This window comes from Hipposideros armiger, unplaced genomic scaffold (assembly GCF_001890085.2).
Source record: "Hipposideros armiger isolate ML-2016 unplaced genomic scaffold, ASM189008v1 scaffold_259, whole genome shotgun sequence".
Classification (NCBI taxonomy): domain Eukaryota; kingdom Metazoa; phylum Chordata; class Mammalia; order Chiroptera; family Hipposideridae; genus Hipposideros; species Hipposideros armiger.
The window spans coordinates 7469-19754 of NW_017731609.1; the positions used below are offsets into that span (position 1 = coordinate 7469).

Here is a 12286-nt window from a genome sequence, read left to right on the forward strand (position 1 = left end):
GGTGCTGCCTCCCAGGACAATATTTGGGGGCCTGTCCCCAACCTGCCAGGATCACTGTCCAGACCTCAGCTTTTTAGTTCGTCCTTATCCCCAGGCTGCTATGCATTTCCAGGAAGAAAGCCTTGCTGAAACTTGAGAAACAGAACATTAGAAGTCCATTCCAAGAACTTACTGGAATATCAGAATTTACAAATGACATTTTAGAGAGCTTTCTTGAGTTTGTCAAATGAGCAATATCAAGAAGGTGCTATATAGTCTTACTTACTATAAATAGATCAGCAGTCAAAATTATGGCAAAGACATGTAATGCAGTGAAATGCATTGTACTACCTACCTGCTATGCAATGAGGCGGGCAACTTTAACAATGGCTTGCATTAAAGGGTTTTGCTGTTTTAAGGATCTTAAAGTGCTTTACTTTGTTTCCATCTAAGATAAGACTATTTCAGGCACACTTTGTGAGTGTGTGTATGAGTGTGAGTAAGCATGTGACAGTCACGGGTTATCATAACAGGCTATGTCTCTTTAGAATCTTTGTTCCCTAATCTCACAGGAAGGGTGTCTCATGTTTCCTGTGTGTCCTGTAGGCCCAATGCCAGTGGCAGCAGAAACCCAGATATTGTGACCCCAATCCTTCCAGGGAGAGCTAGCCGGAGCCTGTCACAGCATGCCAAAGGGTGTCTTGGAGGTGACAGAGCAGTTTGGAAAAGGTAGGTGGGCTACTTACCAGACTGACATCTGTAAAAAATAGACCTCATGTCTTCAGTCTCAGGCTGCTGAGAGGATGTAAAAAGCCTCTAACAAGAAGGCTTTCACTTTTGAAATTCAGAAAGGTAAATTTCCCAAGGACTGTAAAATGACTCTTGTCTCCTATATTGATATTTTTTTCTGAAAAATAAATGTCTTTTTGCATTATTTAAATAGCACATAATTAAGTACTAGGGGTTCTATGTTACTTGTACCCACAGCACAGCCAGTGAGGTATGCAGGCCTCGAGGGCTGCAGAGAAGTCTCATCTCTCAGAGCAGGAGAGAGGAAAAACAAAAGAGAGAAAGAGACAGACAGAGACAAGGGCGGGAGGAGGAGAAAGGAAGTGTTTAACATTCAGAATTTGTCCACAGCCGATAATTTATTGGAACTCATCTGTAACAAGGCCTGGCACTGATTTATAAGTTGATTTGAAAAATAAATAAAAGTGATAGAAACCTGCATTTGGTTTTAATGATAGACTGTTGCAGCGTGAAAAGTAAGGATATGAAACATTGCAAGGAAATTAGATAGTATGCCCTGAAGACAATTGCAGCTACCAGCCCATTAATTGTTAGATATTTATTATTAAAAATTTCTTTTCATGAGTGACTGCAGAATATTTGTGCTACTCAAGCTGTTGAGTTCTGACATGAATGAAGTGCGGGAACTCATTTGTTTCTGTGTGTGTGTGTGTGTGTGTGTGTGTGTGTGTGTGTGTGTGTGTGTGAGCACGTGCATGCGTGCGTGTGTGTATGAGTGCACACACATTGTGTGTGGGTAACTGACAAGGCAACTGACCAAACTAGGTGATATATCTTGACTGCAAAAACCACAAACACGGAGGAACCGCCTCTTAACTCGGAACAGAGCAAGGAATGCTGGCGTACTTGACATTTTTGAAGCCATCATCACCATCATCATCATCATCATTGTCATTACTATAACTATTATTATTTTTAACCCTGGTATAAACCCAGGTGGAAACACAAGTTACACCTTTCTACCCCAGAAAATACAATTCTAAAGTCACTGACGGTAGTGCCCCAGAGGGCCTTGGCATATGAATATGAAAAGCAATTTTGTTATCTCACCAGCATTTAATTTATAATGTTTTATTTTCGTCTGGGAAGATCCAAAAGGGGTGCTACTTGAACATATCACGATTTAGATTACATACACAGTGGGTGCACCCAAAGTTGGGTAGGTCCCCTCCATGTTACAGTGTATCTAAACTAGTTTTCTTAAAAAATAGGTAACATGTTTATTTTCTCAATGTGAAGAAAAGAAGAGTAGATTAACTGGAAATGACTTGTCATTGCAGACTAATGTAAGTGCTTTCCATTCTCTTTTTTTTATTCACATTTAAAACTTTATATTTGCAGTTTTATTTGCCAAATATTTTTTGGAAAAGGATGTATTTGGACAGATTACCATTCATTTTGATACGTAATTAATGGCCCAGATATATATATATATATATATATAGATAGATAGATAGATAGATAGATATAGATATAGATATAGATATATTAGAAATCAAAGACACTTTATACTCAGTCTTAATTCATGATTCACTCTTAGGGCTATTTTTCGTTTAACTTTTCTACTGTGCAATGAGGAAACACACAGAGAGAACTAATTTACAGTGGAGAGGGTTGACGGAGCAAAGGTATGATTGTTTAAGCAAATAGTGTATTTAAAAATAAATGTGATGAGTTGCAATGCAAATTGAGAAATTATTTAATATCTAAAAAACACAGTCTAAAAATACAGTCTAGATGATCCATTGCTATGATGTACAGCTTCACCACCCGGTGATTCACAAATGCTGTTCCTGTGTACTGTTTTGCTTATGGCTTTTAACTATAGTGCACTCAATCTATGGTAAACCACTGAAAACCTGAGCAAATGCTTGGGCTCAGATTTTGGCTAGATTGTAAGCTTCCTTAGGGTGGAGACTGTGTGTATTTCTCTCTTTGCAGCTTCATAGCTCAGCCTGGCGCCTGTCACTGATGGGTTGATTAGCTTATTCAGCCTAAAGGCTTCATTTTGCTGAATTTGTGAAAATCAATCAACAAGCGTTTGTTGTTTCCTGTTCTTCCTCCCAGTGAGGAGGGTATTTCAGATATTGATACACAAATGTGGGCCACTTGGTTGACAACTGGGCTTGCATTCTGGAATGGATAACATAATATATAATAAGGTGACACATAAATTCCCTGTGAAATCTGGGGATATTCTACAGTCCCCATTCACTTTGACCTCCAAAGTGCACTCTCACCTCTGCCCTCTCTACAAATCACCTCACCTATCATTTTTTTGAGATTGTGCAGATGTTCTTAATGCCAACCTTCTCCACCTCTGGCTTTGTTTACATTTCCCCTTCCTCTCTTCTGTCCCTCCTGTCTCAGAAAGGAGGGTTTGCTTTCCAAAATTGACCCCACCACCCTTTATGTTGATCTTGTTTCCACGGTCCCCAAGACTTTGTCCTATTACTTGTCTCATCAGTCTGGCTTCTTCCAGTTACTTCTGCCAAGTGACAAAATTAAAACAATTTAGTAATGAGTTTGATGTACTTTATCTGAGGGAAAACAATCCATGGATGAGGGAGTGCAGCCCCTCACAAGCAGCGGAGCCTCTTCTCCATGGATTTTGGGTAAGAGCAAGTTTTATTGAGCATTAGAAAAGGCAACACAAAAACAAGGCATAATTGGCTAGGAAGTTGGGGATTTCCTTACGAGGCTAGCCGACGCCATTTTCCAGGGTAAGGTAAGCTAGCTAAAGTTGAGTCGGAGGAGTGTGACCAGAGTACATTTGGGTTCCTTGACAGGTGTTTCCCATAAGTGCAGACTGATTTAGGTTCAGGTCTGTGATGTGGGCTGGCCCACTGGGGCAGTCCTTGTTTTGTGTGTCATGATATACTTGTAGATATAAACTTTATCACTTCTTTCCATGAACAATTTTCCTTCTGACTTCAAGCAAACTCAGGTATCCCCACAATTGAAAAAAAAAATATATATGTATATATATTAAACTCAGCTTCTTCAAGCTGTCATCATTGCTTGTCCATTTCTTAAAGAATAAAAAAAACAGTCCGGTCCATGCCTGCTGACTTTCCTTCATCATTTTTCATTTGTCTTGAAGGGTGTTCAAATCACAAAATACTACCTAATCACCAAATCTGACGAATTTTCTCATCCTCCCTTCAAACACTTCTCTCACATGAATTAAAGGCACCTGGTTTTCCTTGTATCCTTTCATTTCTTTGTTCTCAACCAAACTCCCCAACTATTGGCATGACTCGGAGCTTTGCCCTCAGATCTCATTGTCGTATACTCCCTTAACTATCACCTCTGTGTGAGTGATTCCCAAAATTTTATTTCTAGTCCCAGCAGTACAATGTCATGAAGCAGACCAAAGTTGTCACATTGCTCCCCAATCAACTCATCATTCTTGCTTTTCTGCTCATGGCATTACCATATTTCTCCAATCTCCTAGACTAGAAATCTTGGACGAGCATATTCCAGTGGTGTGATGGTAAACGCCCCCACCCGAAAGCTCTGATTTATAGTATTTGCTGGTTTCCATGGTGTGCATTACAGGTTGGCTAACTTTTTCTATAAAGGACCAAATAGTAAATATTCTAGGCTTCCAGGTCACGTGGTCTCTGTTACAACTACAATTGACCCTTGAATATCATGGGGGCTAGAGGCACTTTGGTGGCATCTGATAATTTATAGCCTCTGTCTTCAAAAAATCTAGAAGGGAGAAGAGAATATTAAATAACTATACACAGGAGACCAAGTGAGGAAAGAGGAAAGTTGATGTGGTTTTGGAAAGGAATAGGTCACAGCCACTCAAGAGGATCAGAAAAGACATTTGAATGGGAAGGTTTTAATAGATGGAAATTGGAGGTTATCATATAACACCATCCAAAGCTAAACACTTATGGAAGTGAAAGGGGATACCATTGACAATTACTCCAGGAAAATAGGCATAAGCTGGCCAATGTAGGTTAGGCCACAATATCTATATTGTGACCTCTCATGCAGTTGAAAATCCACATATAACTATACTACTTAATTGCTGCTGTAGGTGAAAGCAGCCATGGACAATACACAAATGAATAAACATGGCTGTGTTCCAATAAATTTTATTCACTGAAATTTGAACTTTATATAATTTTGTCATATAATGTGTCATTATCTTCTAATTTTTTTCAACTATAAAAGCCATCCTAACTTCAGTTGCACAAAAACAGCTAATCAGTGGTTTGCTGATTCCCGATGTAACTAGTCCCGTGATGATTGATTTCAAACTACAAATGATTGTAGCTTGAAAAACTGGTGAAAATTTACCTATTAGTTCTAGCTAGCTGGAAAACTATGGCTCTAGCAGGATGTTTATAGGTGTTAACTTGTTTTGTTTTTTTAAGTTCCACTGTCAAATTTGTAAAGGCAAATCAAGTAAAAAGAGCGTGTACAGTTGAACTTCTCAGAACCTTGAATTTCCCCCTGTGTGCCTTGGCTCTCTAAGAAGATGTCTGGAACACAAGTGTTTCTCAGTGGACTTGTCCAACACCTAGAAACGTCTCTCTGCGAGGCATTTCTCAGGTGTACAATTTGGAGAGTGTTGTTGCAGAGATATTTTTTAAACCCCCTGCTTTTCCTTTCCCCCATGTACAATCAGATGCCAAGCCTGTCACTTCTATCCCTTCATTTGCCTATTGTCATTCTCACAATCCTAATTCAGGTTTTAATCCATCTTGTCTAAATGAGCCAAGCTTCCCAACTGGTCTCACTCTTCATTTCTTACATGCTGCTGCTAAACCAATCTTCTTAGAGTCAATCCTTTATTTCTGACCTGGACCACTTCACTGCCTCCCACTTTGGATCTCTACTTTTGCTCTGACCTGTCTACTTTCCACATGGTTGTCAAAACGATCCTTTTAAAGTATAAGTCAGAGCACATCACTCCCTTTTGGTGACATATCACCAGAAGGACTTTTTATTTGGACATGAATGAAATGAAGGCATTAAGCATGTGGACATGTGAGGAACACAGTGCACAGACCCTGAGAAGAGCTTGTTTGGTGTGTCTGGGGGCAGTGGCATGGGTGGACACAGAGGTGTAGGAGATGAGGTCCAAAGGTAGCTGGGGCCAGGTTGCCTGCCTAATGGCCTGGCCTTGATGGCCCATTCCCCATCCTCTGCTTGCCCCAGTGATCTCTGCAAATAGAGGGTCTGACTCATTTCTTCCCCCTAACCTACATTGGCCAGTTTATGCTTATTTTTCTGGAGTAATTGTAAATGGTATCACCTTTCACTTTCATAATTGTTTAGTTTTGGATGGTGTTATATGATTACCTGTCACCTACCTCCAGTTTCCATCTATTAAAACCTTCCCATTCAAATGCCTTTCCTGATTCTCTTGAGTGGCTGTGATCTATTCCTTTCCAAAACCACATCACCGTTCCTCTTTCCTCTTTTGGTCTCCTGCTTATAGTTATTTAGTCTTCTCTCCTTCCTTCTAGATTTTTTGAACACAGAGACTATAATTTACCAAATGCCACCAAAGTGCCTAGGACAGTGCTTTGCACAAAAGTGAATACTCAATTCCTATGTGATGAATGATAAATGACTGACTGATTGATTGACTGACTGACTGACTGGCTAGAAGTTCAACAGAAGCATCCATTACCAGTGTGAAGAGATTGAGATTCGTAAGTTTGGGTCCATGTCTTCATAAAAATTTTAGAAAATGGTGAATTTCTCTCCCAAATCATTAATTGGAGGAATTGCCTAAGAGTTTACAAACTACAAAGAATAAAATATTTGTTCAGCTAGTTAATGTAGAACAGTGTTTTCTAAGATATGTTCCTCAAAACATCATTTAACCTTGATGTTAGTGGGGTGTTTGTCGAAAAAAGGAATTAGGTGGTAAATTAAGGAAATGTTGTATTAGAGCTCAATAAGGCTTTCAGTGTGTTTGATTGTTAATAGTGGGATTCTCAGAACTTTAAATAACTGAATGTGCATTTCATATCTCTAAACAGTGGCTATATAGTATCTAACATTTTCCAAATTTAATTGATTTGGAAAAGATGCCACTTCTGAATCCTTGTGCTGCTTTTTTTTTTTATCTTAGAGAAATAGTGATTCAGAGAGCAGTTTTAAGATTACTTCTGAGGACATTTCTACTATGTTTATTTCCCAGGTTAATTCTAACCACGAGTTGTTAACAGACCTTAAAATATATGGAGCAGTTTTCCCTGGCATCGGTTTCTTAAATGAGGCCTGTTGATAAGCATGACCAGTTGGACTCCATTCCTGCCTATGAAATATGAGGCCTGTAACACTGTCCAGTGGAGTTCAGGCCCCCAATCTGGACAGCTCAACCTCTAACCCTTTGCTTTTTATTACTACTCTTGCTCAGAGGTTCATAACTTCCTGCTGAATTCTTTTGCTTTCAGTGTTCCTTCCTCCTCTCACTCATCCTGCACAAGCTCCCATATTCATTCCCTGGACAAGCATAAGTAGTCTTCCTTTTCCTATGGTCATTTCCAGCTTATGCATCTAGAAGCCTGGGTGCTATGGAAAGAGCACCATAGAGTAATATTATATTCCAGTAAATACACTAAGAATAATATCTGTAGGAGGAAGATGTTTTTATTGTGTATAACACAAAAATCACAGATTGAGCACATCTTTCTTAAGATCCTATTGTCATATTAAGCATGATTGGCTATTTCCATTTTTTTTTCTGGAAATTTCTTGCTGCTTGTATTTTCATTGCAGTTACACGTTAAGCTTTTAAAGAAAATTTTATGAGATACATTTTTTAATTTAGAAAACCCCACCTAATTCGTTCATTATTTTTTTTTTTTACGAATTGGGACACTATCATTACTGTTTGATTTTTGCAAGATTATACCTAATCTGTCTCATGATCCAGAGACAGCAGTTTCAATACCACAGTCAAGTATAAACTCATAGCCTGTTCCCATCATATCTTTTTAAAACATAACTTTTTACTGCTCTGCTCCACTGTGCCCTGCTCTCTTGCTGCTCAGAGTGTGGTCACAGACCAGCAGCCCGAACTCAGCATTGTTAGAAACACTGATTTTCAGGCTCCGCTTCTTCAAACTTAATGAATAAGAATCTGCTCTGGAACAAGGTCCCCCAAGCACACTAAGTAAGAGTAGCGAGATGGGAGATAAGCCACTTAAATATTAGTTCTCTAATTTTCAAAGAACAATCTGTCATTGAGGACTGTTGTGAGGATTAAATGAAACAGTGTATTCTGGTGAGTGTGAAGTGCATCACTAATGTGAGTTAAATGATCCTGGTTTACTCACCGTCCCTGCCTGCCCACACTTTTCTGTGTCTGAACCTTCCCTCTGCCAAAAATGCCTTCTCTCCTTTTCCTCTAAGTACCTGAATTATACCCATTGTGGGCTGAATTGTGTTCCCCCGAATTTATTTGTTACAGTGCTAACCCCCAGGGCTGCAGAAAGTGGCCATGTTTGGAGATAAGGACTTTAAAGAGGTGATTAAGTTATAATAAAATGAAATCATGAAGGTGGGTCCTAATCCAAAGTGACTAGTGTGAATATGAGTAGAGAAGTTTAGGATGCAGATACACACAGAGGGTTCAGCACAGGAGAAGGCCTCTGAAGAAACCCACCCTGCTGACACTTTGACTTCTGATTACCAGCCTCCAGGACTGTGTGGGAATTTCTTTTGTTTAAGCCACTGAGTCTTGTGGGCTTTGTTAGGACAGCCCTCCAGTCTCCTGACCCCCTCCCAACCCACTCCCACACAATTATATTGGGTGGATTTTTAATTAACTTAACATACGTACATGCCATATGTCTTCAAATATGTATTATGGTTTTGGATACTCTATACAGTATCCACCCTACTTGCCTGTGAATGCCTGTTAATCAATGTATACTGGGGGTGCCAAAAAAATGTCTTCAAGTGAACACTTTGGTCAATGTTGCTCAAGCAGTAGTTCACCGCAATCAGAAGTGTCTGGATGGTAACCACTTTGAGCACCTCTTGTAACTGTAGAAGTCAAACATGACTTGTATTCATCTTTTGTTATTGGTATACATTGAGGATTACAATTTAAATACAGTTTTCCTTTCTAAAAATGTGTATACATTTTTTTTGGCACCTTCTGTATTTGTTGATTGATTGGTTGAAAGAAGAGTACAATTCAGGACCATATTCCCAGACAAGTGTGCTAGCTAGCTCCAAAATAATTCTCCCTGTAGATAGGCCAAGCAGGTTTGGATTGAAGCCTACATGAAGCATATATTTGTGCTAGTCTCATGGTCTCATATAGGTGTTTGTAAATTACTGTGGGAACAAGTAAAGTTTTCAATGCCTTGCTTTTGAATTGGCTTTGAAATTTTTTAACTTCCTATTTTATTCAACTCCCCAGTCCCACTCCACTCAACAACAATTTGGGGGAAGCAAAGAAAATGTTATTGTTCCTATTTGAAAGATAAAAAAGCTAAGATTCAGAAAGGTCAGGAGGTTTCACCAAGGTCCCTAACCAGCTCGTAGTCTAGAATAGCAAGTAGGTTCCTGGCTCTTTGACAACAAACAGGCCCTGTGATGGAACTGTCACTGCGTGGTCCTTATAAGAGAAAAAATACATTTTTCTTACCCCAAACCCTAAAAATACCCACAAGAAAACAAAAAAATTAACCAGAGCTTGCATGTGAACAAGCCAGGAACCTTATTTTTCAATTCTTTATGCCACAACTTCTTAGATTTAAAACCCCAAATTGAAAGCAATCTCCATAGAATTTCTCTGGGGAGAAATGACCTACTTCAGTTTCTATTCCTCTTTGTAGTTGCTCTGAGCCTTGGGAATTACCTTGTCCATGTATTTCCATTCAGAATGAATGCTTTAATATATTTCTGTAATCATTTGTTGCATCAGAGAATATTGTTTCATGCATATTAAAGACTTGAGCATGTAATAGACCAGTGTTCTGACTAATAAAAGCACTCAAAGCATGTCACTAGTCTTATTGCTTTTCTTGGCTTCAGGATAGATGTGTTTTATTAGGCAAATAATAATAATAAAAATAATGATGAGGATAATAGTGCTTATATTAAACAAAGGGAATTATTTTATTTTAAAAAGGTGCCATAGCCTTGTATAGATCATTATTCTTTTGAAAGGGTTGACCCTCTACCTTATTTCCAGGGTGTTTTATTCCTCATTCAGGCAAATCAATCACTAAGTACTACGAACCTTCTATGTGACCAAACACCATGTACAGAAGTTATAAAGATTTAATCCTTACCTAGAAGGTCTTCTGGTCTGAGTTGGGTCTATAAGACTTTGAGAAAATTAGTAAAAAACAAACCACATGCTCTCAAAAAACAGAGAAGAAAAGGGGCTTCATAGAGGGGTGGGGCTTCAGTGGAATTCTGGGAGGAGAAAAAGATTGGAATAGGCAGACGAAATGAAGGAGGGAATTTTGGGCAAGGGGGAGGAATATGAACAAAGGCACAATGTTGGGTATTCATTTAATAAACACTTACTCTTTCACTCGTTGTTCTAGGTGAGGGGGCCACACAGATTAGAGACCTGGTTTCTGTTCTGGTCTCAAAAGCAGAGCAGACTGTAGCTGACAGCATGCGGAGGGACAAGTGCCGCGCTAAAGCTGAGCATGTGTGGTCTGCTTGTTGACCTCAGAGGAGGGCTACGTGGCACAGTGTGGGGAGGAACAAGAGGATAAAGGAAGTTTTCCCACAGTTGTTCATGCCTAAGAGAAATCTTAAGGCAAGAAGGAATTAGCCAGAGGGAGGAGAGGAAGAACATTCCAGGCAGATGGAATCATTTGGTGAAGGTAAACAGGAAAGAGAGAACAGAGAGCTTGTCATATGTCCCGGTTTAGCTGTGTGTGCCAGGGACAATGAGGCTGGAGGCACTGGCAGGAGCTGGCTAAGGAAGACCCAGTAAATCATAGCAAAGCATTCTGGTTCTACCCTGAAAGCAGCATGGAACAAATGCCACACCCATAGAATAGCAAGAAGGAAGAATGCTTAGGCTTCTACGGAAAGGAAAGGTAAATGAGGAAGTTTGAATTTGAGCTGGAAGCTAATGTAGCCACTTCAGGTTCATGTGCTTGTTCTGGCATTCATTTTTATGAGACTAATTTGATGTGAGTTTCATGCACGTGATAATATGCAGTCAAAATAATCATATCAGATTGTGTGAATGGGAGCAATCAAAGTCATCCTCTCTGATTTAGCAAACATCACTTAATGATGACAGGCGGAAAATGAATGCTATGCTCTTAATGATTTCAACTAATGCCGATCTTTCTCAAATAATGTTTTGTCCCAATTTCTGATGTGTTTACATTTCTTGTATTAGATATGTACTAAAGCGAATGTAAATATCATAACTGGTACTTTTTTAGGGTATTTTTCATCCTTGTTTATAGATTCAAAAATCAGAATGGCTTTACCTGGCACTGTTTTAGAATTGTGAAAAGTCAGTGGACATTATCTTCCTTCCTTGATTTCAATCAATCAAGAATATTTGGAAGGTTTCTCACAATAAGGTAATGCAAAAGGGAAAGGTACAAGAGACACTAAGAGTGGAACATTTCATTATGATTTTTCAGCATGATTCTGAAAAAACTTCACACAATCTTGCTATTCAGTTTGCCAGGCTGTCAAATGCCCTTACAACTTCCCACACAAATGCCCTGTGGATGGATGAGGCAACTCATGGTGTCTTTCTGTATGACTTCAGGGTTTATTGGCGAAAACGGGATGTACTGTCATTTAGAGACTTTATATCTTCCAGGAGTAAGTAAATAAGTATTGTCAATATGGATTCTCCTACAATTTAGGAGTGAGGTCTAGAAATGATGAACAATGAGTCAAATAGTATCTGTTTAATCTAAGAGGCTTGTGCAACAGACAAAAAAGCTTCTTTTTGGAAGAATCTTAAAGGATCAAGATAAAATGAAAATTAAATCTAAATTGCCTAAAAATTATGTAATAGAAAATTTATATATTCAAAGAATAAATTTTTTTTAAACCCATTATTTAAGAGTTTAGTAAAAGTAGATTAAGTGTCACAAATCTCCAAAGAAGCTGTTGGGGAAAATATGAAAGGTGATAAATAGAAAAGAGTTAGCAAATGGTATATCTGAAATAAATATAAGATAAAAAAGATAAAACATGCTTACATTATTCTAGTTCATGTAAAAAAAACCTGGAAAAAAGATTCACGGTAGAAAGAACACATAAATATATTGCACTCTAATAAGGTTTAAAAGTGCTGACATTGGAAAATGAAAATAAAAGTTTTAAAAAATATATACTGTAATAAGTTCTGGAGATATGCTTATGTTATTTCTTTCATTAGAAGTACCTTGGGCCAGCCGAGTGGCGCAATGGTTAAGAACTGGCTTGGGATGCCAGAGGACCCTGGTTCGGATCCCGCATATGAGGGCCAGTGACACTGCCCTCTACAGCTAAGATGATGAACAAC

The 12286-nt window shown here is 38.7% G+C and overlaps 1 long non-coding RNA gene across 1 annotated transcript in view; it reads left to right on the forward strand.

The window, feature by feature from the left end:
- The first annotated feature begins 588 nt into the window (after positions 1 to 588).
- Positions 589 to 12286, forward strand: part of LOC109390251 (uncharacterized) — a 31804-nt gene continuing 20106 nt past the window's right edge. Inside the window, exon 1 of the long non-coding RNA XR_002125531.1 lies at positions 589 to 708. This is a non-coding gene — a long non-coding RNA (uncharacterized LOC109390251). The remainder of the gene's footprint in view (positions 709 to 12286) is intronic.